The following is a 26,163-nucleotide window of genomic DNA, read 5'->3' on the forward strand; positions in this document are numbered from 1 at the left end:
AAACCAGCAGCAAGAACATGGACTCCTTCGGGTTTCGACGTCAGACATATTGTGAAAAATTCCATTAGAAATTCTTTCCGTGCTTACGAACGTGCACCGTTTCAACGCTATGTACAGAATAAATTCCTAACATCAAACCCATCTCTCGCTACTAAGACGGAGAACTGAGGAAGTAATACGCTTCATTTTGCTTTTGCGTGGAAATAGATCAAACAGAGATTTCTTTTCACCTACGGACTGTATGTGTTCAGTGGGTAATAGTTGCCTAGGGCGTATTCTTAAGAAGAACAGCACATCCTCATTTTCATAGAGACAGCTCACTTCGTTTTCTAAAGCAAGCCAATTTTCCGTTTGAATTAAACATTACTGCAGGGAACTGCAGTGCTCCAGTAGACGCAATCAGCGTACTAGCTGAAGGTCGTGGCATAGCTAATCATAATACAGAAATGATACGTCAACTGAATGTTTGCGCTACGGTTCCTGCCGATATCAATTAACCATTGCAAGGCTTGAGCTGACAGAGAAAGTTGAAATTACAGTTGTCAAATAATTACCTGTGATCTCTGGATGCAGTAACTTCCCAATTACAAATTCCTACTTCGGTTGCGCAAGCTCCAGCAGTAGTAATTGAATTTCAGTTGCACAATAATGGCGCAAAACGCACAGAACTATTGCGAAGCCGATACAAAGGCCAATTCGTACCTGCTTATTCAGTGCGAGAACAGCAATATTTCTCCGTGCTTACGATCAATCTGCCTAACGCACTAGAGAAAAAGATTGAAGATGGCATATCCTGCTGAGTTGTTGGGGCAGCTACTCTTCCACGTTTAGTCACGGTTATTGATCAGAGACCGGTAGCAGATCATTGTTTCTAAACGAGATCCATTCCTAAATTAAATGAAGTGGTACGGAAGTAGACATCTTTACTAGCTCTGGGATACTTATGTGTAATAATTCGGTTGGTGCGATACCCCGGTGTGACATGGAGTGCTAACTCCTAAACATAAATAAGTGATAGTTCGTATCGAAAGAAGAGAAACTCTTTGTGGGAAGCAGCGGTCGTTGTAGCATTGTCTATTATGTTCAGTCTAGGCCGGTTTTTAAATTTCTTTTTGAATTTGGCACATTACTGATGTTGGACCCTTGTCACCATAAGAGCTGTCAATATGAATTAATATTTACCGTTACAATACGAGATAGAAACAATATGCAAATGAGGAAAAGGAAAAAATAATGTTACAGAATATCCTTCCAGTAGATTAACGTCTGATACAGTGTGTCTCGTCGCATGTCGTCACAGTCTTGTCCCACACTTAGGTTTACGTCGCCCCTTACCAAAGGCGCGTTGAAAGATGTGCAACTTCCCGTGCACACTAGGTGTATGCGGCCGATGCACGAAGAGGCAAAGAGGCGCATGCATCGCTGCAAATTCGTGCGTGCCTCTGAATTTTGGGCAGGGCCCACAGTGCGCAGGCGAAATAATCTCCCCAGCTGACGCGGGGAAAACAACGTGCATCAGTCATATGCCCCTCCGCGTTTGTTTTTGGTTTGATACTTTGATCCACTATGTCTTGCTGTTAAACGATTCAGTTTTTGCACGCTTCAGTTTTGTCTTTGCCTTAGAACTTCGGCAGAGTGGTTCAAAATGGTTCAAATAGCTCTAAGCACTATGGGACGTAACATCTGAGGTCATCAGTCTCCCTAGACTTAGAACTACTTAAACCTAACCTAAGGATATCACACACATCCATGCCCGAGGCAGGATTCGAACCTGCGCGGTTCCGGACTGAAGCGCCTAGAACCGCTCGACTCAGAGTGGTCTAACGAGAAACACACGGAACCTGAACAGTACTATCGGGCGTTTCCTTTTCTCTGGCTGGTAAATCCCGTGGATTATTCAGAGAGAGTGAACGTAACTGTCTACAGTTCCCTACATATAAAACTAACAGTAAACAACAATAACAAACCTGAATAAAATAAAATGCCTTGGTTCGTACTTGCGATGAATACGTTTTGAAGAAGATGAGCGATTCTGGGGTCTTGATGCCGGCCGGAGTGTCCGTGCGGTTCTAGGCTGTACAGTCTGGAGCCGAGCGACCGCTACGGTCGCAGGTTCGAATCCTGCCTCGGGCATGGATGTGTGTAATGTCCTTAGGTTAGTTAGGTTTAATTAGTTCTAAGTTCCTCCCCCCATGAACCATGGACCTTGCCGTTGGTGGGGAGGCTTGCGTGCCTCAGCGATACAGATAGCCGTACCGTAGGTACAACCACAACGGAGGGGTATCTGTTGAGAGGCCAGACAAACGCGTGGTTCCTGAAGAGGGGCAGCAGCCTTTTCAGTAGTTGCAAGGGCAGCAGTCTGGATAATTGACTGATCTGGCCTTGTAACAATAACCATAACGGCCTTGCTGTGCTGGTACTGCGAACGGCTGAAAGCAAGGGGAAACTACGGCCGTAATTTTTCCCGAGGGCATGCAGCTTTACTGTATGATTAAATGATGATGGCGTCCTCTTGGGTAAAATATTCCGGAGGTAAAATAGTCCCCCATTCGGATCTCCGGGCGGGGACCACTCAAGAGGATATCGTTAGCAGGAGAAAGAAAACTGGCGTTCTACGGATCGGAGCATGGAATGTCCACTTAATCGGGCAGGTAGGTTAGAAAATTTAAAAAGGGCAATGGATAGGTTAAAATTAGATATAGTGGGATTAGTGAGGTTCGGTGGCAGGAGGAACAAGACTTCTGGTCAGGTGACTACAGGGCTATAAACACAAAATCAAATAGGCGTAATGCAGGAGTAGTTTTAATAATGAATAGGAAAATAGGAAGGCAGGTAAGCTACTACAAACAGCATAGTGAACGCATTATTGTGCCCAAGATAGATACGAAGCCCACACCTACTACAGTATATGCCAACTAGCTCTGCAGATGACGAAGAAATTGAAGAAATGTATGATGAAATAAAAGAAATTATTCAGATAGTGAAGGGTGACGAAAATTTAATAGTCATAGGTGACTGGAATTCGGTAGTAGGAAAAGGGAGAGAAGGAAACTTAGTAGGTGAATATGGATTGGGGCTAAGAAATGAAAGAGGAAGCCGCCTGGTAGAATTCTGCACAGAGCAAAACTTAATCATAGCTAACACTTGGTTTAAGAATCATGAAAGAAGGTTGTATACATGGAAGAACCTTGGAGATACTAAAAGGTATCAGATAGATTATATAATGATAAGACAGAGATTTAGGAACCAGGTTTTAAATTGTAAGACATTTCCAGGGGCAGATGTGGACTCGGACCACAATCTATTGGTTATGACCTGTAGATTAAAACTGAAGAAACTGCAAAAAGGTGGGAATTTAAGGAGATGGGACCTGGATAAACTGACTAAACCAGAGGTTGTACAGAGTTTCAGGGAGAGCATAAGGAAGCAATTGACAGGAGTGGGGGAAAAAAATACAGCAGAAGAAGAATGGGTAGCTTTGAGCGATGAAGTAGTGAAGGCAGCAGAGGATCAAGTAGGTAAAATGACGTGGGCTAGTAGACATCCTTGGGTAACAGAAGAAATATTGAATTTATTTGATGAAAGGAGAAAATATAATAATGCAGTAAATGAAGCGGGCAAAAAGGAATCCAAACGTCTCAAAAATGAGATCGACAGGAAGTGCAAAATGGCTAAGCAGGGATGGCTAGAGGACAAATGTGAGGATGTAGAGGCTTATCTCACTAGGGATAAGATAGATACTGCCTACAGGAAAGTTAAAGAGACATTTGGAGATAAGAGAACCACTTGTATGAACATCAAGAGCTCAGATGGAAACCCAGTTCTAAGCAAAGATGGGAAAGCAGAAAGGTGGAAGGAGTATATAGAGGGTCTATACAAGGGCAATGTACTTGAGGACAATATTATGGAAATGGAAGAGGATGTAGATGAAGATGAAATGGGAGATACGATACTGCGTGAAGAGTTTGACAGAGCACTGACAGACCTGAGTCGAAACAATGCCCCCGGAGTAGACAACATTCCATTAGAACTACTGACGGCCTTGGGAGAGCCAGTCCTGACAAGCCTCTACCATCTGGTGAGCAAGATGTATGAAACAGGCGAAATACACTCAGACTTCAAGAAGAATATAATAATTCCAATCCCAAAGAAAGCAGGTGTTGACAGATGTGAAAATTACCGGACTATCAGTTTAATAAGTCACAGCTGCAAAATACTAACACGAATTCTTTACAGACGAATGGAAAAACTAGTAGAAGCCGACCTAGGGGAAGATCAATTTGGATTCCATAGAAATGATGGAACACGTGAGGCAATACTGACCTTACGACTTATCTTAGAAGAAAGATTAAGGAAAGGCAAACCTACGTTTCTAGCATTTGTAGACTTAGAGAAACCTTTTGACAATGTTGACTGGAATACTCTCTCTCAAATTCTAAAGGTGGCAGGGGTAAAATACAGGGAGCGAAAGGCTATATACAATTTGTATAGAAACCAGATGGCAGTTATAAGAATCGAGGGGCGTGAAAGGGAAGCAGTGGTTGGGAAGGGAGTAGGACAGGGTTGTAGCCTCTCCCCGATGTTATTCAATCTATATATTGAGCAAGCAGTAAAGGAAACAAAAGAAAAATTCGGAGTAGGTATTAAAATCCATGGAGAAGAAATAAAATCTTTGAGGTTCGCCGATGACATTGTAATTCTGTCAGAGACAGCAAAGAACTTGGAAGAGCAGTTGAATGGAATGGATAGGGTCTTGAAAGGAGGATATAAGATGAACATCAACAAAAGCAAAACGAGGATAATGGAATGTAGTCGAATTAAGTCGGGTGATGCAGAGGGAATTAGATTAGGAAATGAGACACTTAAAGTAGTAAAGGAGATTTGCTATTTGGGGAGCAAAATAACTGATGATGGTCGAAGTAGAGAGGATATAAAATGTAGACTGGCAATGGCAAAGTAAGCGTTTCTGAAGAAGAGAAATTTGTTAACATCGAGTATAGATTTAAGTGTCAGGAAGTCATTTCTGAAAGTATTTGTATGGAGTGTAGCCATGTACGGAAGTGAAACATGGACGATAAATAGTTTGGACAAGAAGAGAATAGAAGCATTCGAAATGTGGTGCTACAGAAGAATGCTGAAGATTAGATGGGTAGATCACATAACTAATGAGGAAGTATTGAATAGGATTGGGGAGAAGAGAAGTTTGTGGCACAAGTTGACCAGAAGAAGGGACGGTTGGGTTGGTAGGACATGTTCTGAGGCATCAAGGGATCACCAATTTAGTATTGGAGGGTAGCGTGGAGGGTAAAAATCGTAGAGGGCGACCAAGAGATGAATACACTAAGCAGATTCAGAAGGATGTAGGTTGCAGTAGGTACTGGGAGATGAAGAAGCTGGCACAGGATAGAGTAGCATGGAGAGCTGCATCAAACCAGTCTCTGGATTGAAGACCACAACAACAACAGATCTAAGTTCTAGGCGACTGATGACCTCAGAAGTTAAGTCGCTTACTGCTCAGAGCCATTTTTGGGGTCTTGATGTGCCGACGCCGCCATGGTCCTTTACGAGCTGCTTTGATTCATATGCAGTATGTGCTGGCCAGAGCAAATAAAAGAACGCTGAAATCTTTAGCAGAAGCGCGCATCCATAAAGTCTACATCTTCATCTACATCTACATCTACGTGATTACTCTGCTATTCACAATAAAGTGCCTGGCAGAGGATTCAATGAACCACCTTCAAGCTGTCTCTCTACCGTTCCACTCTCGAACGGCACGCGGGAAAAACGAGCACTTAAATTTTTGTGTGTGAGCCCTGATTTCTCTTATTTTATCGTGATGATCATTTCTCCCTATGTAGGTGGGTGGCAACAGAATGTTTTCGCAATCGGAGGAGAAAACTGGTGATTGAAATTACATGTGAAGATCCCGTCGCAACGAAAAACACCTTTGTTTTAATGATTGCCACTCCAATTCTCGTATCATGTCTGTGACACTATCTCCCCTATTTCGCGATAATACAAAACGAGCTGCCCTTCTTTGTACTTTTTCAATGTCATCCGTCAGTCCTACCTGATGCGGACCCCAAATCGCACAGCAGTACTCTAGAATACGGCGGGCAAGCGTGGTGTAAGCATTCTCTTTAGTAGACCTGTTGCACCTTCTAAGTGTTCTACCAATTAATTGGAGGCCTTTGTTTGCTCTACCAACAATATTATTTATGTGTTCGTTTCAATTTAAGTTATTTGGTATTTGGTATTTAACTGACTTTACAGCCTTCAGATTTGTGTGACTTATCGCATAATCGAAATTTAGCTGATTTCTTTTAGTACTCATGTGAATAACTTCACACTTTTCTTTATTCAGGGTCAATTGCTACTTTTCGCACGGCACAGTTATCTTATGTGAATCATTTTGCAAGTCGTTTTGGTCATCTGATGACTGTACAAGCGGTAAATGACAGCATCATCTGCAAACAAGTACACTTTGATTTGCAAATGGAATCGAAAACACGATATCTAATGTCTGAAATTTCTTCAAAAGCCGCCAGCCAGTCCCTGCATGTTTCAGGTCCATGTACAGAAGAAACTGCTCTCCTCCAAGCTTCACAAATTTCAACTCCCAGCGCATCCGGCTTAAACAGTGAATCGAATTCATCAAAACAATAACAGTATGTCCATACATCTGTGCTGGTTGGTTTTCCCTCCGGCACTTTTGAATCCGCGCCTTAGCTACCGGCAGAATAAATCCTCTGCCTGTTTCGTCGTAAGTTTGTCAGCGCTGTTTCGTCCGTTGCTATCTCCTGGCGCTGTCGACGTACGGAGTGGTCATGAGGTGTGAGGTGCCTCCGGGAAGACCCTTAGTGGCTTGTCGTAGCGTTGTGTAGGGCCTCGGCGGTGGCGATGTTTGGTGTTTGCCATAGACCTAGTAGTCTCCGTGGTTCCCCAAGGTGTGATTCTAATTTAATAGCTTGGAGTTTGAAAAAAGGTTTAATTTTGCGTACTTTTTTACCGCCGCCGCTTGATAGTTTCGTTCCCAGATCTCAGTGAAGCTACAGGCTGGTGCAAGCCGTTGTTGATCGATGTTTTCGTTGCAAGGGTTTGGAGCTCGTTGTTGGATTGACTAGTGGTGTTCGTAATTTACTGAGTTATGAAACACTCACCATTTACATCCATTTACAAGAAGGTACGCGACGTAGCGCACATCACCGCGAAGTATAACTTTGCTTTGCCTTTGCTGTAGTGTGTTACAGTTCTGATTTTAAAAAGCGGTTAATCTGATGTTTAATTGGTTTTGCTTGTGACCGACTCTTAGGGCATTGTGAACGCCTACAATCTAAAACAGCTTTGTGCTCTTGACATCCTCGACCTGACAATTTTCTGTAATTGATTATTTGAGCAAGTCTTGTAGAGCGTAATCACTTGATCTCGGTTGGTTATGAGCCAACGGACCTTGACTGTGGGTGAATTATAAGTCTGAATTGACATGAGTGGAATGTCCGCCCCGGTAGCTGAATGGACAGCGTGACGGACTGCCGTTCAAAGGGGCCCGGGTTCGATTCCCGGCTGGGTCGGGGATTTTCTCCGCTCAGTGACTGGGTGTTGTGTTGTCTTCATCATCATTTCATCACCATCCGGCGTTCAGGTTGCCCAATGTGGTGTCGAATGTAATAAGACCTGCACCAAGGGCGGCCGGACCTGCCCCGTAAGAGGCCTCCCGGCCAATGATGCCAAACGCTCATTTGCATTTCACATGAGTGGAAACATGTTTGAGTTGAGTCTGGTCGTGACTGAGCTGTATCCGCTGTGTTTGGTTGACTTTAAGGGATCCGATATCGTACAATTTCTCCGTTTTCTGTGCCACTTACTCTATGTGGTACTTTCAGATGGCTCTAAGCAGTTTGGGACTTAAATCTAACTAACCTGAGGACATCACACGCAACCATTCCCGAGGCAAGATTCGAATCTGCGACCGTAGGAGCAGCGCGGTTCCGGACTGAAGCGCCTACGACCGCTCGGCCACAGCGGCCGGCTATGTGGTACTTTATCGAAAGTAATTATACTAATCCTTGCTTAATCTAGTAGTGATGCACCGTCGTAGTTACATGTTTCATCTAAGTTACTGGTTTGACCGTAATTATTGTCCTGGGTACGGTCGCATTAAAGGGTGTTGAACCCGCACCACATAGTTGTTCTGATTGTTACACGGCACGCAGCAGCAGAGTGGAGCTGTACACAAGCAAACTTATTGCTCTGCGGTGTAGTTAGTTGAGGCGGTGAGGCCGTCCTGTTATCTTCAGCAGACTGCATTGCGCTGGTGCTGTGGAGTGTAAAATGTGCAGTACAGTGCGGCCCAGGCTTAGGGGTATTATTTGATGAAAATTACTGTTACCATCTTTATATTTGTTGTTTTTTGATAGACCTAGCGGTCGTATTTGATTAGATAGTACATTAGACTATCTTACTGTCTTCTCGAAGACATTCATTTAAGACATGTTAGCATCGTCACAAGGTCACCTTCGGTATTTTAGAAGCTATTTAATTATTGTCGGCTAAGTTATTCTTTTATGATTTATTTGATAAAGTTATTTTTGCAGCTTTGATTTTGCTGACTAGTTTTCTTAAATTATTGCTGAGTTATGATGAGACAGTTATATTTGTAATTTAGGAGGCCATTTCTACGTAGTACCGTCATATATAGTGTAGTTTTAAGGCGGGTTTCAGAGTCTCATTAGACATGCACTGCTCAAAATGGTTCAAATGGCTCTGAGCACTATGGGACTCAACTGCTGGGGTCATAAGTCCCCTAGAACTTAGAACTACTTAAACCTAACTAACCTAAGGACAGAACACAACACCCAGCCATCACGAGGCAGAGAAAATCCCTGACCCCGCCGGGAATCGAACCCGGGAACCCGGGCGTGGGAAGCGAGAACGCTACCGCACGACCACGAGATGCGGGCTGCACTGCTCACACAGAACATTATGACCACCTACCTAACAGCCGGTATGCCCATCTTTGGCACGGATAACAACGGCGAGACGTCTCGGCATGGAAGCAATGAGGCCTTGGTAAATCGCTAGAGGGAGTTGGCGCCACATGTGGATTTACAAGTCACATAATTCCCGTAAATTCAGGGGAGGGGGCCATGAGCTCTGACGCCAAGTTCAATCACATCCCAGACGTGTTCGAACGGGTTCAGATCTGGATAGTTGGGGTTCAACACATCAATTGCATCTCGCCACTGTGTTCCTCGAGCCACTCCATCACACTCCGGGCCTTGTGACATGGCGCATTATCGTGCTGAAAAACGGCACTGCCATCGGGAGACACGATAGTCTCGAAGGGGTGTATGTCGTCTGCCGCCAGGGTAAGGTACTCCTTAGCCGTCATTGTGCCTTGCACGACCGCCATTGGACCCATGGATGCCCACGTGTGTGTTTCACAGGGCATAATGGAGCCGCCGCCAGCTTGTCTTCGTCCTGCAGTGCAGGAGCTGCTCTCCTGGACGACGGATTCGTGAACTGCCACCGGCACGAAGAAGGTATCGGGATTCATCAGACCATGCAACGCTCTGCCACTGCGCCAAAGCCCAGTGCTGCTGGTCACGTGCCCAGTTCAGTCGTAGTTGCGGATGTCGTGGAGTTAACATTGGCAAAGGCATGGGTCGTCGGCACCAGAGATCCATCGTTAGGAGTGTTCGGTGCACTGCGTGTTCACACATACTTGTACTCTGCCCAGCACTGCAGTATGATGTCAGTTCTGCCACAGTTTACCTCCTGTCCCGTTTTAGCAGTCTGCCCAGACTACGACATGCGAGATCTGTTATGAGGGGTGGCCGCTCAATCCCACGACGTCTGCATATGGTTTCACCTTGGTTTCGCCACGTGTAGCAGACACTCACCACAGCACTCCTTGAGCACTCAACAAGGCGTGGAGATTCCGAAAAGCTCGTGTCCAAGCCATCACAATCTGCCTTCGATCAAACTCATGTACATTACACGCCTTTCTCATTCTACTAGAGGACAGCATGCTAACTAATACTACATGCACCGTGCGTGTCTCTGGCTAGCAATCAATCCTCGCCAGGTGACGCTCCTATCGCCTGGACGTGTTTATATCAATAATAGGCCGGTGGTCATAATGTTCTGGCTGATCAGTGTCTGTACTAACTGTTTTGCGTTTGGGATGGATTTTGTTAAATATAATGAGCTTTTAATAACAGTAAGTTTTAGGACAAATTAAACTGCCGTTGTGGTTTTCTTTCACTGCCGCATTGGGCATCACGTCTGACTTCCCGGGGCAGTACGTTGAAAATTCTGCCGTATCCTGTCCTCCGCAACCTTCATGGTGTAGATACCGTCCCGCATCCGGAGCAACAAGAGGACATCACGTGCCAGTCACCGTTGAGAGACTCGGCTATTCTGCCAGAGCTTTAAGTTAATAATATTTTAGAATCACATTTACTTCTACACGGTAAATATCCAGCACTCTACTACCGTCCTATAATCGCATCCTGGTTCACATTTAACACGCTATGATGATTCGTCTACGAGTTCTCCGAGTGAAACAAAAATGTGTGTCAATAATATAGCATGAAGAGCTTCACGAGCAGGTTGATCTGGTAATTGTTACTTTTTCCTTAATATAAAACTGTCTCTTATTTAGAAATAAAAAAGCGTGTGACGAGGGCCTCCCGTCGGGTAGACCGCTCGCCTGGTGCAAGTCTTTCGATTGGACGCCACTGCGGCGACTTGCGCGTCGATGGGGATGAAATGATGAGTAGGACAACACAAAACCCAGTCCCTGAGCGGAGAAAATCTCCGACCCAGCCGGGAATCGAGCTCGGGCCCTTAGGATTGACAGTCTGTCGCACTGACCACTCAGCGGTTATGATGTTTTGCGAGATTAAAAAAATACACGTACTTGCATATTCTTCAGCTGTTCGTTATGAGTATTAAGAATCTAACAAGTGTTTTGTTCCTCGCAGTGAGTAATGTTGAGAGGATACGTTTGTGCTGCAGCCTCGTTGGTGCACATTGGCAGCACACGTGGCTGGTTCTGCTAAACTAATCCGCTTCTCACTGGCCAACCACACACGTGGATAGCTTCATCCCTGAATCGCGAAAAGCTTGTAATTAACCTTTGTCTCGTCAACTTATATATATATATATATATATATATATATATATATATATATATATATATATATATAGGGTGTTTCAAAAATGACCGTTATATTTGAAACGGCAATAAAAACTAAACGAGCAGCGATAGAAATACACCGTTTGTTGCAATATGCTTGGGACAACAGTACCTTTTCAGGCGGACAAACTTTCGAAATTACAGTAGCTACAATTTTCAACAACAGATGGCGCTGCAAGTGATGTGAAATATATAGAAGACAACGCAGTCTGTGGGTGCACCATTCTGTACGTCGTCTTTCTGCTGTAAGCGTGTGATGTTCACAGCGTGCAAGTGTGCTGTAGACAACATGGTTTATTCCTTAGAACAGAGGATTTTTCTGGTGTTGGAATTCCACCGCCTAGAACACAGTGTTGTTGCAACAAGACGAAGTTTTCAACGGAGGTTTAATGTAACCAAAGGACCGAAAAGCAATACAATAAAGGATCTGTTTGAAAAATTTCAACTGACTGGGAACGTGACGGATGAACGTGCTGGAAAGGTAGGGCGACCGCGTACGGCAACCACAGAGGGCAACGCGCAGCTAGTTCAGCAGGTGATCCAACAGCGGCCTCGGGTTTCCGTTCGCCGTGTTGCAGCTGCGGTCCAAATGACGCCAACGTCCACGTATCGTCCCATGCGCCAGAGTTTACACCTCTATCCATACAAAATTCAAACGCGGCAACTCCTCAACGCCGCTACCATTGCTGCACGAGAGACATTCGCTAACGATATAGTGCACAGGATTGATGACGGCGATATGCATGTGGGCAGCATTTGGTTTACAGACGAAGCTTATTTTTACCTGGACGGCTTCGTCAATAAACAGAACTGGCGCATATGGGGAACCGAAAAGCCCCATGTTGCAGTCCCATTGTCCCTGCATCCTCAAAAAGTACTGGTCTGGGCCGCCATTTCTTCCAAAGGAATCATTGGCCCATTTTTCTGATCCGAAACGATTACTGCATCACGCTATCTGGACATTCTTCGTGAATTTGTGGTGGTAAAAACTGCCTTAGACGACACTGCGAACACCTCGTGGTTTATGCAAGATGGTGCCCGGCCACATCGCACGGCCGACGTCTTTAATTTCCTGAATGAATATTTCGATGATCGTGTGATTGCTTTGGGCTATCCGAAACATACAGGAGGCGGCGTGGATTGGCCTCCCTATTCGCCAGACATGAACCCCTTTGACTTCTTTCTGTGGGGACACTTGAAAGACCAGGTGTACCGCCAGAATCCAGAAACAATTGAACAGCTGAAGCAGTACATCTCATCTGCATGTGAAGCCATTCCGCCAGAAACGTTGTCAAAGGTTTCGGGTAATTTCATTCAGAGACTACGCCATATTATTGCTACGCATGGTGGATATGTGGAAAATATCGTACTATAGAGTTTCCCAGACCGCAGCGCCATCTGTTGTTGAAAATTGTAACTACTGCAATTTCGAAAGTTTGTCTGCCTGAAAATGTACTGTTGTCCCAAGCATATTGCAACAAACGGTGTATTTCTATCGCTGCTCGTTTAGTTTTTATTGCCGTTTCAAATATACCGGTCATTTTTGAAACACCCTGTATATATATATATATATATATATATATATATATATATATATATATATATATATATATATGAAGATAATATCGCGAACACAAGTTGTAAAAGGGCAGAGCATTGGAGGATGTCACTTGTCCTCGGGTGATTTATGGGAAAATATTTCCGACGTGATTGTGGCCACACAACGGGAATTAATAGACTTCGAACACAGTATGCTGCATGGAGCTAGACGCATGCAACACTCCAATCCGTAAATCGTTTGGAAATTAAATATTCCGAGGTCCACAGCGTCCAGAGTACGCCGCCAATACCAGATTTCGGGTATTTTGTCTCACCACGAACAACGCAGTGGCCGACGGCCTTCTCTTAACGACCGAAAGCAGCGACGTTTGCGTAGAGTTTTCAGTATCAACAGAGAAGCAACACTGCATGAAATAACCGCAGAAATCAATGTGGGACGTACGACGAACGTATCCGTTAGGAGAATGCGGCGAAATTTGGCGTTACTGTGTTATGGCAGCAGACGACAGACGCTAGAGACTTTGCTAACTGCACGACATCGCCTGCAGCGCCTCTCCGTGCCTCGTGACCATATCCGTTGGATCTCAGCCTACTGATAAACCGTGACCTGGTCTGATCAGTCCCGATTTCAGTTGGTAACAGCTGATGGTAGGGTTCGACTGTGGCGCATACCCCACGATGCCACAGAACCAGGTTATGAACAAGGCACTGTCCATAGTGATTATGCCTTCATAATTGTATGGTCTACTTGTTCCGAAACAACGTTGGAATTTTTGATGGATCTCAATGCGCCATGTCACCGGACCACAGTAACGAATGATGTGGCCACCTAGATCGTACGACACGAATCCCATTGAACATTTATAGGATATAATCGAGAGGTCACTTCGTGTAGAAAATCCTGCAGCGGCAACACTTTCGCTATTAACAGAGGCAGCCTGGCTCAGTACTTCTGCAGGAGACATCCAACGACTTGAGTGAATGCCACGGTGAGTTGCTGCACTACGTCAGGCAGAACGAGGCCCGAAAGGGTATTAGCAGGCATCCCAGGACTTTTGTGACCTGCCCGCATCTCGTGGTCGTGCGGTAGCGTTCTCGCTTCCCACGCCCGGGTTCCCGGGTTCGATTCCCGGCGGGGTCAGGGATTTTCTCTGCCTCGTGATGGCTGGGTGTTGTGTGCTGTCCTTAGGTTAGTTAGGTTTAAGTAGTTCTAAGTTCTAGGGGACTGATGACCATAGATGTTAAGTCCCATAGTGCTCAGAGCCATTTGAACTTTTGTGACCTCAGTGTATAAGATTTACGATTCAATGAAGAGTACGTCGCGTAGCAAAGAGCTGCTGTATTTTAATATGAACAAATTTGTGATTAAAACTCCTACATAATGTTGCGAGGTTAAATTCTTCACTTATCCGTGTCTGTGGACGGTTGTTTGACAGATAGCGAAAGTTTGCATATAATTTCGTCAACAAAATAGATTCGTAGTTGATGTGAAATTCCTGAAGCGTGCTTTTGTGATTCATTTACTTGCATTTAATGTATCTGACATGACCATAAAAAGGTAATAAGTTTTAGAAACAAGGCCAAGAAGGGAACGTGGAACGGTGAGGAAAGGTTCAGGGAAAACATGTTTCACCTTTAGCTTACACGCTTTACCCAAAGAAGACCCAAGATTTTTCAATTGAAAAAAAATTTCTCACTGTTTTAAGAAATATAATGTAAGTAAAGACATGTAGCATAATCCATAGTCCAACTCAAGATCTTGAGGAATGTTCACAGCCGGCCGGTGTGGCCGTGCGGTTAAAGGCGCTTCAGTCTGGAACCGCGTGACCGCTACGGTCGCAGGTTCGAATCCTGCTCCGGGCATGGCTGTGTGTGATGTCCTAAGGTTAGTTAGGTTTAAGTAGTTCTAAGTTCTAGGGGACTGATGACCACAGTAGTTAAGTCCCATAGTGCTCAGAGCCATTTGAACCATCCAATGTTCACAATTACCCAATTCTTAAGAGAAATGTTAACGATCAAAATTTACACTTTTTTGTCAGTCAATAAGAAAGTCCTTTTAAAAATATGGTTCCCGCCATTTAATAAAAACCATCAATTTAGAGACATCGCCAATATATACTTTCAAGCACTGTTCGAATTATATACGATTGCACTAAAATATGAAAGTCTACACGATTCCACCATACTTAATGAAACCTTACAATTTCTGTAAGATAAAAAACAAGAAAATCCTTAAAGTTCTAATCATCTGAGCAAAGGAGAAAGAGAAGGAAACATTTGAGAGCCCCCGGCCAAAGTACAACTCCAAGGTAAGCTTCAGTAATGTGTAATTGCTTAACGTAACCCTAGAGTTGGTGAGGCGTCTGCCGAGCCGCCATCTTTCGGTTGTCACAGGTCTGGGCGTCCTCTCACCCTATCAGATATGCATCGTTTTCTACAAGGCGTGGCTCTCACGCCGGAAAAACTAGAACACATTAAGGCGTGTGTTAACTGCAGGTTCCATATCACCAGTCGAGAAGTAGTTTCAGTAAACACAAACAGGAGAGAAATATAAGTCCAGTCGGCCGGGGTGGCCGAGCGGTTGTGGGCGCTACAGTCTGGAACCGCGCGACCGTTACGGTCGCAGGTTCGAATCCTGCCTCGGGGATGGATGTGTGTGATGTCCTTAGGTTAGTTAGGTTTAAGTAGTTCTAAGCTCTAGGGGACTGACGACCTCAGAAGTTAAGTACCATGGTGCTCAGAGCCATTTGAACCATTTTATAAGTCCGGTGCGAAATAGCACAGTGCCTCTGTTAGACCACAATCGATATGGAAACCCAGAGCTACCAGAGACTCAAAAGGCAACGGGCAGAAACCAAGGCCCGCAACACCACGCGGTCGTATCGAAGCAAAACACCAGAGAGATGTTACGCAGACCCAGAACGATTCAAGAGGTAGCCGTCAGATGCAAAGGTTAAAGCACACAGCCACCAAACGTATGTCAACTAGGAGGAAGCAGACACTTTTACAGTTCACGAGTGGAGTTAGTGATACACACCCATTTACCCCGAAGATCTCTGGAAGCATTCGGAATAGAAAAGTATCCGGAATAGAAAACTGTGTGGGCCTTCAGATTTATTGGATAAATATAACACAACCGGCAGCAAGTTGACACCATCCATGCTCATTCTTCCAGAAATTCACGTAAGCGAAGAAAGCCATAAATCAGAGATTGTAACTGGGAGGAAAATTCGTGTCCACGATCACAGCACTACAGCCACTCCACCAGATAACGAAAGTTAAAGGTGGTCAGTAAGCAGTGGAAAAACGACCAGGGCGGTTGATGACCCCCCTTCAACCGGACGCAAATACCTTCGGTCCTCTCGTTCTGAAAAACGATGGGGCCGCCTCCATTCTGTTCTGGCCATCGCGCCGTGACTCCTGCTACCATTTCCGTCCAGCCAGAGCCGCTGCACCCTGCACCATTCGCTCCGTCCACCCTACTGCCGACCGCGCCCTCTCGTGGCCACCGTCACTGAAATCGAGACGCAGCGGCGAGGCCAGCGCCTCCACCAGAACAACAACATCTCAGAAGCGAACAGCCAAAAGACAGACCGACCCTGGGAGTTCGAAGGAACCTGGAACCGCACAGCTCAGTATCATCACAGAAAAAAATTGAAAGATGACAAGAAAATCATGAGCCAATCAAATGTAATTGATAGCCTAGTTTGTCATTTCTCGGTATTATAAAATACTGTTTCTATACTAAACAACGCCACCCCAAATTACAATAGTAGTGTGAAACCTAGTTATGCATGAAACGTGACGAAAATTAAATGCCAAACAATGAATGCTAATTAAGAAATATTACTTTTTAAAATTTATCTTATATTGTCATGGAAACTGCATCAATATTTCGGTGTTCGCGCTCCAGCTTTGAGTTTTTCTTGTAAAAACGATATTTTGCGACCTAATATGGGTTATCTTTTTCGGTTTTTGAGGTTTCGAGATGATCAGTTGAAAGTTACAGACACTTGCGGCAACACTACGTATTTGAGCTTACTGTTGTAACAGGAACTACGAAATCCACCGCTATCGCTGTTAATGAATGTTAGTGCGACGAAAACTGAAATACGTCCAAGACAGAAAATTTCGTTTGAATTCCTAAAAATTCTAACTATTAATTTTGATGCTTGTGCTCTACCTAGGTACTGTGCGAGGTGCTTAAGCTCGCTTCCATAATGGAAATGGCTAAATACCCTATTGCAGTCAGTGTAACAGCAGTAGCGCAATAGCACGAATATGGTCACCGCCGGCAAGTTGGTCATACTTACCTTATACAGAGCTGTAATCGACGTTGCTGAATGTCGCTACGTGGTGGACACAGCCTCAGAATGAGAGAGAGCCGCCGGAGCTCAAAATATTGGAAGCAGTGTCCTGTTTACATCAACACAGAATCAATGACTGCGGCACAGCTTGGCTGAAAGAAATTAACACTTAAATTACTTTCGGAGTTGATTAGGTAAAAGGACTGAGGAGGTGGGCATTACAACAGACATCGAACGATATCCTAGGTGCACTGCTAGGGGCCAGCGGGTGTGGCCGAGCGGTTCTAGGCTCTTCAGTCTGGAACCGCGCGACCGCTACGGTCGTAGGTTCGAATCCTGCCTCGGGCATGGATGTGTGTGATGTCTTTAGGTTAGTTAGGTTTAAGTAGTTCTAAGTTCTAGGGGACTGATGACCTCAGATGTTAAGTCCCATAGTGCTCAGAGCCATTTGAACCATTTTTTGCACTGCTAGGGTCCCAACAGATCGTTTAACACATACCGAAGTGTAACAGTAGTGCTTGGGGAACTTAAATGTGATTCTTCGAAAAAAAAAAAAATAGTTCTCGCGAAAGGCTGTCGAATGAACTTAGAGAACCTATATTCCCGGAAGACTGGGCGTCAAATATGCTGTCTCCTTCGTATATCTCGCATAAGAATCGAGATAATTAAAATAACACAGCTAGGAACATGTACAGGCGCATATGCAGCTGCCTTATAGACTTCTCATTCAAATAGCTCCTTAGTTTGCCTCTCAGGGGCTGAGTGCAGCCCGCTCGCCAACAGCGCTCGGCAGACCGGATGGTCACCCATCCAAGTGTTAGCTCAGCCCCACAGTACTTAACTTCGGCGATCTAACGGGAACTGTTGTTACCACAGCGGCAAGGCCGTTGGCTATATATGAAATCATTTCTCTGTATTTTGATTTTATAATTGGATATTGTCTTCCTTTATTAATTTTTATGTGTAAACGGTCATTTTTGATTTTGTCTTATGACCATGTAGTAACTTTGATAAAATATTTTGTGCCCAATGTATTAAAGTGCAGGTTCATGCCATGTCTTTTTCTTAATTTTTATCTGTATGACAAATGGAATTCTAATTTTATTTTATTTATTGTATAGTGATTCGTGGCGGGCCGCAACAGACCTGTCAAAAGACTGATGACTCAAAAAAAAAAGCTGCTTGACTGATTTTAATGTCATGGACAGATCTGTAGCTTGTGTTTCACATGCTTAAGTTTTTTGAATGGATTCTAAGATATTTTGTATTTTTACATTCATCCAGCTTGCTTATCTGATACGTTATAGTTTATTTTATTGACGAGTATATGTACTGCCGGCCGCGGTGGCCGTGCGGTTCTGGCGCTGCAGTCCGGGACCGCGGGACTGCTACGGTCGCAGGTTCGAATCCTGCCTCGGGCATGGGTGTGTGTGATGTCCTTAGGTTAGTTAGGTTTAAGTAGTTCTAAGTTCTGGGGGACTTATGACCTAAGATGTTGAGTCCCATAGTGCTCAGAGCCATTTAGTATATGTATTCGTAACTTCAATCAAGTGTAGAACTGTTAATACCTCAATTTTGAAAACTGATTTTCATATAATTATTGGATGGCAACTTCTGTAGGTAAAGTCTGTAATCTTTGATGTTGAAGTTCTTGATGTACTTCCCTTTTTGTGCCTGTGTCAATATGCCCTCACATTTTTAGTTAGAATGTTTGATTTTGTATTATCTTGGCAGTTATGATTTCCTGTGATATCTTATTTTAAAGCATGTGTGAAATGTGATACGTCTGTGATAATTTTCGTACTTTGATCGATTTCACACTTTTCCTGTTTTTCTTATTTCGTTTGAAATTGTCGCATTTTCTACTTTTGTATGTTGTACAGCTGCCGTTGATGATGGTTCAGAATCGAAACCGGCAGCAAAATAAAATAAGCTTATTGCAGATAGCACAATGTTACGCACTTTTTAAAATTTGTACATGATGTTGGCAATCGCTTAAACAAGATGTTTAGCAGATGCAGTCATTTTTCCCTCAATCAGTACACAATGTAGCCTCCACGATGCACTGAGCAGTGGCTTGCCAGAGACACGGCCAAACTGAACACGGCAGCGCAGTTTGCGGCCGGCACGTGCAGCGGCACGGGACGCAGCGCAGCCGAGAGCGGGTGACGGTAGCGGCTGCCGCTGCTTCGTCAACTGCCACACTGCGGAGGCGGTCGCAACCTCGTTAGGCGACGTCCATTAATTGTACGATCTCAAAACAGGGAGGGAGGGGACCGACAAAATCCCACCAAATCTCATTTAATCGGGGCGTAATGAAAATCTCACGTCAGCTTCTTAAATCAGAGTATATAAATTGATATAACGGATAACGTTTTGCTTTGTATAATTAATCCCGGGGACAGCCAATACTGAAGTGCCCACCAGACTTAATGCCTCTCTGATATGAACTGAATGCATTACACGTGTGCATGCCCGGGACTCCCTGATTGGTACAAGTACTGCACAAGTGTTCAGATTTTATCCGGAGAGTTCTGTGTTGCGCCGGTCGAATTCAGTGTGTGTCAGTCGGTGAGTCAGTCGTAATATTCTGCAACGCGTATAAATCGGATGTTATTGTGTTCAACATGAGTTTGCATCAAAACATTTACAAAGCTATGTTAAGCGACATGCAGATAAGTCAAAACGCACGTGTGAGCAATAGGTTAATTGACGTAAAAGCTTTCTGAGTATCGTACCGCGTCGTAATGTAACAAACTGTACTGGAGAAACCAGAAAACCAATAAAGTTTTTTACACTATAACGCTGTACAATACTCAGTAAAGTACTGTGCCAACTTACTCTTGCCGCGTAAGCGTACGGTTATCAGAAGTTAATCGTTTGTGGAAGGAAGCTAAGCTGAAGTTCACCGACAAGAATCCTCTTTTTAATCATATAAATAAAAATACTGAAAAGCTATATAATCATACGGATCAAAGGCAGGTACAACCAACGTTGTCCTTCATCTTCAAAGCAAACAAAAGTTCAATTACGTTTAATGCACATAATACGAGGTATGTCCACAAAGTAAGTTCCGTTTAGTTGTATAAAACAGACGTGTACAGATACGGAAAAAATATTTATTGTACAAAAATCCACAACTGTTAAACTGCTTTTCTACATAGCTTCCGAAATTTTGTAAGCACTTGTCATAGCGTGGCACCAGTTTTCTTTTTTTTTTTGCCTTCTTCATAGAAGGTTGCCACCTGTGTATTCAACCATGTGGTAATATTTTCTTTCAGCTCGTCACCATCATTGAAGTGCTGACCACAAAGGACAGATTTTTAGGTGTAAGAAGAAACGAAAGTCGCTAGGAGCGAGGTCCGGGCTGTACGGAAGATTATCAAACGCGTCCCAGTGAAATTCCCGTAAGAGCTATTTGGTCACACTCGCCGTGTGAGATCGGGCAGTATCGTGGAAAATAACAACACCTTTTGACAGCAAACCTCGGCGCTTGTTCTGTATTGCGCGGCGCAATTTCTTAACGGTCTCGCAGTAACCATGTGCATTGATTGTTTGGCCTCGTGGTAAGAAATCAATCAGCAAAATGCCTTTTCTGTCCCAAATAAAGGCCCCCATGACATTTCGAGGTGTCAAGATTTGCTTATGGCTAACCTTCGTTGGGGATGAAGTCTGCCTCCATTCTATCGTTTACCGTCTCGTTTCAGGGGTGTCGTACGATACCTAAGTTTCATCCCCCTTGATTATCCGAGAAAGAGCGTGTCAGATACTGAAGTGCACTGCCCATCCGTTGTTTTTTGTGTTCTTCAGTAAGAATTTTGGGTACCCAACGTGAGCAAAGTTTTCGAAATTTCAGTTTTTCGGTAACAATTTCATGAATTAGTGATCATGATATTGGCGGAACTTCCATAGCAAAGGCACTAAGTGTAAACTTACTGTTGTGCTTAATCTTCTCTTCAGTTTTGTGAACCGGTTCATCAGTAACCACAGACGAGCGTCCACTTCGTTCTTAATCGTGCACTTGATCATGCCCTTCATTGTGAAACGTCCCCATGGAAAAATTGTACATGACTGTCCTTAAACTGTCACACAATATTTTTAGCGCAACGCAATCTGAATTTCAATAATCCCTACAAAAGAATGGCCCTGACTAATATTAACCTATACCTTTCACAAATCACTTACCTCACAAAAAATCTTCGTTACTCGAACTACTGCAATATAGCGAGCGCCACTACTGCCAGCTAAATAAAAGATTCTAACTACTGAGGGCACTAACTACTGATAGGCATAGTTAGCAAATGAAAGATTTTGATAGAGAACAAATGATGTATTTACCTTAATAGTCATAATATATACAGCAGTTCATGACATCCAGTCTTACAAATTTCAAAACTCCGCCATCTCTCTCCCCACATCCACCACTGCTGGCGGCTCACCTCCAACTGCGCAACGCTACGCGCTGTTCACAGCCAACTGCCCAACACTACTATGGCAGACAACAACGCAATCTAGCCACAGACTGCACACAGCACAGCCAGTGATTTTCATACAGAGCGCTACGTGGCGTTACCAATATAAAAACCTAAACAGCCTACTTACAACTGAACAGTCTGACCCATCTTCTAACCATTTAATCACTCATAGCAGCTGGCCCCTGTGGTTGAGCGGTACTAGGCGCTTCAGTCTGGAACCGCGCGATCGATACGGTCGCAGGTTCGAATCCTGCCTCGGGCATGGCTGTGTCTGATGTCCTTAGGTTTGTTAGGTTTAAGTATTTCCAAGTTCTAGGGGACTGATGGCCTCAGATATTAAGTCCCATAGTGCTCAGAGCCATTTGAACAATTTGAACTCATAGCATTTTGTGCGTAAACCTCGCACATTTGCAGATGAATTTCCTTTGGTTTACCTTTCTTTGCATTTAGAAAACTAATCATAGACCTGATGTCACAAGCGGCGGTATTTTCAATTTCGGCTGACATAAAGAAGCATTACAAAGCACACGCCGGCAGCAGCGATCTGAAAATGGCGTACATGTCTTCTCCTTGAGTCAGAGTAACTGCTCGGAACTGCGATCATAGCGCTACCGCGGACAGAAATAGAAACGGAACTCACTTTGTGGACGACCCTAGTATATCAATAAAAGGTAAGTTTTTTAGCAATTCGTGAAAACGGTTAATACTATTTTCGAGCGGCCTTTTTGTCCGTCTGTCTGACCGAATACTACTCAGGGCTGGCATGTTTAAAATAAAATGTTTAGAAGCACATGTTAAAAACACTGGTTAAGGCCAGGTTCTCTTTCAAATGAGCAAAAAATAGTTGAAATTTGAAATTTTTATTTCTCTTTAGTAGTGAAAAGACATACTACGAACCTGTTTTGAGATTATAATTGATCATACTTTGAAGTTTATCTTAGATTTCCGATACAAAAACGAAAACAAAATGACATCCGTAATTATGGTCTGCTCAAGGGCCTGTTAGTTTGAAGTACGTAGTGTGCGTGCCGTGAGGCCCCATAGAAGTTACCTGATATCAAAAATGGATAAAATCAGTCGATATTACATTAAATTTATGGAGGCTCATAATCAACCAGAAGGAAATAGCCTTAAATTTAACGATATGGAGCTAACTCTATCTTTGAGTTTGAATTTTTTTCACTCTTTATGGCTTTACAGAAAAAACAAAAATAGTTAATATTTACAAATGTCAAATATTGTAGGTATAAGCTCCCAAGAAACCTGTTTACTTTTCGGGGATCAAAGGCAGAAGTTAATACTTGAACCGCTTTTATTTTATGCTGCACACAGTTTTGGGAAATCGATTCTCTAGAAAAGCCTGCTTAAGGGTAACGGAAAACCTTTGTATGCACTATTCGTTCAATTTGCATAAAAACTATATCTTATTATATGTTTTTGATGTCGTTGAACAAAGATCTGAGATTAGATTTTCAAAATTCAAAATGGCTAATCCAACATGGCGGACCAAAAACTATATTTTGACCAATTTTGACCAGAATTTGACCAAAAAAGACGTGTTTTCGTTACTTACGTTTAGTCCTCTAACTCTAATTGTTCCTGGAGAGCAATTCCTTCGTTCTTCTTGGCGAGAGAAGCAGATTCGGCTGAGCTGGATATGGTGCGTTCCGTACCATACCCACGTTGTTCGCCAGCTTTCCCGGCGAATGTGGTTTCACGCAAACTGCAGTATAAATCATTCTGTGAACGTGAGTCACGGCACGACACGTTTTCTACCCGAGCCGGACGTCTTCGGCTGAGAGTGTCCCACGGCGGCCGTGACATTGCTTCGAACAATGGGCTGTAGAAACTTCCGTGACTCACAGATTTAAAGGACCGTTTCGTCCCAACATACTAGACAGATATACCTTTAAAAAATGCAATCAGAAATCGAATTTTCGATCATCTTGAATGAGAACCTGGCCTTAATACAGTCTATTAATAAAGCGTGGTTTTATTAAAATGTCGTAATCAATGATTAAAGCAAATAAAAGAGGATTCATTTTTACGTATTTATACCCGATCAAGAGGTAACCCTCACGTGAGGGAGAGGTGGGGGTTTCCCTCCCACCGCTGACACCACTCAGCCGCTCTGACCTGCCGCGAATCTGTTTTGAGGCCCTGAGACAACTCGGGCGCCAGCGAAACTCGGAGCTGAGACGATAGTAAATCGTCCTTTTCAATAAGTGAAAACTGCGATCAGGACAGTCAGCTTCACAATGCAGCTATTTAGAGAGAGGGTGTAGCTCCATTACGATTATTTTGCGGTTACAAAGCCTTTATTTTATTGGTTCATTTGCTTTAGCAGCTCAGTCTAGAAGAGACTCTTAATAACGAGCTGGAGAAACAACAGCCTTGTCATGTTCACTAGAAGGAATTAACTGTGTTGTTCCATGGAAACTGTTCCGGCACGTCGGCCTGGAAAGTTACAGCAGAGAGGGCTGTGAGACAACATCAGCCAGTAGCACGTTGACTAGGACGACACCATGACAGGAGCGGCCTGTATACGAAGAGAACATAAGTGCCGATCCGCCTAGCCGCGGCCGCAGTAGAAGACGAGCCGCCATAAAAGCGTTTTAGCTATGAGTGTGGATTGAACGGTGTACTAGTTAGATGCTGCATTTAATTTCGTTCACAGAATGTTTCAGATTCATTTTACGTAAACTGAGAGCCATTGTCTGACTCTATGACTTCAGGGAAACCTTCGATATGTACAGTTTGAATGCAAGTAAATAAGACAGTTCACAAGCCACGGCTAAAGCGTTTGGTTGACTGCTCTCAGTTCACTTCAAATGAATTTGAAACATTCTGTGGACGAAATGCCATACAGCATCCGCTGATTTCGGCTCATGAGGAAGAATGGGTTGCCATTCTTCCTAAGATATTTAGGAGCGTCATCGACAGTGTTCCTAGCAGAGTCCAAGACTTCACACACAATTCATATTAATGTACACTAGTAGGTGGGTGGATACTTCTGATCTGATTGTGTATATCATAAGATAAATTAGACGATTTGTAATGCCTCGCATGTTCCTGCGTTTCTCCGCAGATCTGCCACCGGCAAAGTGAGGTACACGACAGTTTCTTCTGCCACCAGACACCGAAGCGACTGCCTGCAAGTCGTGCACCACAGCACAAGCGTGCGTCAACGGCCTCGCGTACGCCAGAAGAAGACAATTAAAGTGTTTTACAATGCTAAAGCGACACCGGCCGCAGTGCGCGTCCGGCCCTGCAGCGCCGGTTCGCCTTTTGCGCCGGCAGTCGCTGGCTGCTGCTCTGCCGCCGTGCGCTCGTCGCGGTCGGCTGCAGCGGCTGCGCTGCGTGACAGAGGCGGCCGGGCCGCGTGACGCCTCGTCCTGGTCTGGCAGAGGCAGGCGGCCGGCGGCCGGCAGGTGGACGCTCGCCGTGCCCGGAGAGACCGCCTCGGCCCCGGACGAAGGCAGACACGGCCGCTGCGCCGGCGACCGCTCGGCCTGCACTCCCTCTGACACGCTCTGTAGCGTCCACTCACACATCTTCAGCTCGTGCTGCCTCAATTGAACGGAACGTCTCTGGACACCCACCTCAGTTCCGAGGTGCCACTCCAGGCCCATGCAAAATGGCGTGCGCAACGGAGAACCATAAACGCTAAAATGAAGATTTGGCCCTGTCTGACCACTCCCTGAAGCAGATCTTACGATCACTTAATTCTATAAACTACAATCTAACCATAAATAAATGATGAATGCAACTAATCCTTCTAAATGATAAACGTTGTTCCTAGAATGAGATTTTCACTCTGCAGCGGAGTGTGCGCTGATATGAAACTTCCTGGCAGATTAAAACTGTGTGCCGGACCGAGACTCGAACTCGGGACCTTTGCTTTTCGCGGGGAAGTGCTCTACAAACTGAGCTACCCAAGCACGACTCACGCCCCGTCCTCGCAGCTTTACTTACCCGCGAAAGGCAAAGGTCCCGAGTTCGAGTCTCGGTCCGGCACACAGTTTTAATCTGCCAGGAAGTTTCATATCAGCCCACACTCCGCTGCAGAGTGAAAATTTCATTCTGGAAACATCCCCCAGGCTGTGGCTAAGCCATGTCTGCACAACATCCTTTCTTTCAGGAGTGCTAGTAGTTCTGCAGGGTTCGCAGGAGAGCTTCTCTAAAGTTTGGAAGGTAGGAGGCGAGGTACTGGCAGAAGTAAAGCTGTGTGGACGGGACGTGAGTCGTGTTTGGATAGCTCAGTTGGTAGAGCACTTGCCCGCGGAAGGCAAAGGTCCCGAGGTCGAGTCTCGGTCCGGCACACAGTTTTAATCTGCCAGGAAGTTTCAACGTTGTTCCTGCTTATATGTTTATTGTAGATAAAAAAAACTTTATATTACAACGTTGTCATTTCCTAAGTAAAATTGCTATTCAATTGCCCAACTCCGCCCCTTATTATGACTGCGCGGTCTAATAGCAACAACGCGAAATGACTGACATCATCTACATGCTAAACACTAGAAGACACTACTTTCAAAGATGATCTACGGTGGTGTGGATCCTCAGTGGAAATAAACTAACGTGATCACAGCTGCTTAGCTTTTGTAGCCCTAACAAG

This window comes from Schistocerca americana, chromosome 7 (assembly GCF_021461395.2).
Source record: "Schistocerca americana isolate TAMUIC-IGC-003095 chromosome 7, iqSchAmer2.1, whole genome shotgun sequence".
Classification (NCBI taxonomy): domain Eukaryota; kingdom Metazoa; phylum Arthropoda; class Insecta; order Orthoptera; family Acrididae; genus Schistocerca; species Schistocerca americana.